We start from the raw sequence: 2,500 nt of genomic DNA, 5'->3' as shown, positions 1-2,500 counted from the left end.
ATGTCTGTGCATGGTTCTGCAGGCCTGGATGTCTCTGCCTGGATGTCTGTGCCTGGATGTCTGTGCCTGGTTCTGCAGGCCTGGATGTCTCTGCCTGGATGTCTGTGCATGGTTCTGCAGGCCTGGATGTCCCAGCCTGGTTCTGCAGGCCTGGATGTCTGTGCCTGGATGTCTGTGCATGGTTCTGCAGGCCTGGATGTCCCAGCCTGGTTCTGCAGGCCTGTATGTCTGTGCCTGGATGTCCCAGCCTGGTTCTGCAGGCCTGGATGTCCCAGCCTGGTTCTGCAGGCCTGGATGTCTGTGCCTGGATGTCCCAGCCTGGTTCTGCAGGCCTGGATGTCCCAGCCTGGTTCTGCAGGCCTGGATGTCCCAGCCTGGTTCTGCAGGCCTGTATGTCTGTGCCTGGATGTCTGTGCCTGGTTCTGCAGGCCTGGATGTCCCAGCCTGGTTCTGCAGGCCTGGATGTCTGTGCATGGTTCTGCAGGCCTGGATGTCTGTGCCTGGATGTCTGTGCATGGTTCTGCAGGCCTGGATGTCCCAGCCTGGTTCTGCAGGCCTGTATGTCTGTGCCTGGATGTCCCAGCCTGGTTCTGCAGGCCTGGATGTCCCAGCCTGGTTCTGCAGGCCTGGATGTCTGTGCCTGGATGTCCCAGCCTGGTTCTGCAGGCCTGGATGTCCCAGCCTGGTTCTGCAGGCCTGGATGTCCCAGCCTGGTTCTGCAGGCCTGTATGTCTGTGCCTGGATGTCTGTGCCTGGTTCTGCAGGCCTGGATGTCCCAGCCTGGTTCTGCAGGCCTGGATGTCTGTGCATGGTTCTGCAGGCCTGGATGTCTGTGCCTGGATGTCTGTGCATGGTTCTGCAGGCCTGGATGTCTGTGCATGGATGTCTGTGCCTGGTTCTGCAGGCCTGGATGTCTCTGCCTGGATGTCTGTGCATGGTTCTGCAGGCCTGGATGTCTGTGCCTGGATGTCTGTGCATGGTTCTGCAGGCCTGGATGTCTGTGCCTGGATGTCTGTGCCTGGTTCTGCAGGCCTGGATGTCTGTGCCTGGATGTCCAGCCTGGTTCTGCAGGCCTGGATGTCTGTGCCTGGTTCTGCAGGCCTGGATGTCTGTGCATGGTTCTGCAGGCCTGGATGTCTGTGCATGGTTCTGCAGGCCTGGATGTCTGTGCCTGGTTCTGCAGGCCTGGATGTCTCTGCCTGGATGTCTGTGCCTGGATGTCTGTGCCTGGTTCTGCAGGCCTGGATGTCTGTGCCTGGATGTCTGTGCCTGGTTCTGCAGGCCTGGATGTCTCTGCCTGGATGTCCCAGCCTGGTTCTGCAGGCCTGGATGTCTGTGCCTGGTTCTGCAGGCCTGGATGTCTCTGCCTGGATGTCCCAGCCTGGTTCTGCAGGCCTGGATGTCTCTGTTGCTCCAGGCCCGGATTTCAAATTCGTACGGAACCTAGGCAAACTATATACTGGAAGAACCGGGCGAGTCCCAGGAGTGCCCCGGTGGTCTCCGATTTCGCCTAGGACGTTCCCCCGATTTTTAACGAATTTTTAAGCGATTTGCGCCTAAGCGGGCCCGGGAGGGGGGGCGAGTAGGCGGTCCGGAAGGCCCGGAACCCGCTCATGCCGTACACCGTTGGATCCGGGCCGCTCCGGGGATTACTAGGGTGGCCTCCGTTTCGCTCCAGGACCTTCCTGCGGTCGTCTATGGGTGTTTAACCGTCTACCGGAAGTCGGGTCAAAAGTACCCTTTCCCGCGGTCCAAACGAACCGGGACTGGCACCATCGTGCTCCTGGGATGCCCCCGGTTCGGGTGATGTCACTCCCGGAGGCCTGGACCAAAGTCCCGGTCCCCTAGGCCCGGTTCTCTGTCGAGGGTCTCAGCCCTCGCTCATCCCCCGCTCAGCCCCGCCCGACGCGAGTATCTTCATCGGCTGCTCCAACATCATCATCCTCAGCGCCACTGTCATGTGCCTTACCAGGGTCCCGAAACACGACCCAGACCCCGAACGCTTGTTCGGATCCGGACATGTCATACATCGTTGGAACCGGACGAGTCCCAGGAGTGCGCTGGTGGTGTCCGATTTGCTCCAGGACCTTCCTACGATTTTTAACGAATTTTTAAGTGATTTTCGCCAAAGCGGTCCCATTCGGTCCCCCGAAAAAGCGGTCAAAACGGACGGGAACCCTGGCATGTCATACACCGTTGGAACCGGGCGAGTCCCAGGAGTGCGCTGGTGGTGTCCGATTTGCTCCAGGACCTTCCTACGATTTTTAACGAATTTTTAAGCGTTTCGCGGAAAAGCGGTCCAAAAAACGGCGAAAAATGCACTTTTTCGGTAAAAACGCACCATGGCCCGATAGTCCGGACTCCGGGGAACAGCCCCGTGCCCTCCGTTTCCTTCTACCGCAAAGAACGACCGAGATATTAGCACCGGAAGGTCCGGTGCACACTAAAATGTCCGGTCTTTTTTTACTTTCACTTTCGCCCATGAAACTCGGCCGAGGGT

Source organism: Poecilia reticulata, unplaced genomic scaffold (assembly GCF_904066995.2).
Source record: "Poecilia reticulata unplaced genomic scaffold, P_reticulata-male-v2 Scaffold_122, whole genome shotgun sequence".
Classification (NCBI taxonomy): domain Eukaryota; kingdom Metazoa; phylum Chordata; class Actinopteri; order Cyprinodontiformes; family Poeciliidae; genus Poecilia; species Poecilia reticulata.
Note: the sequence above shows the minus strand (reverse complement) of the source record.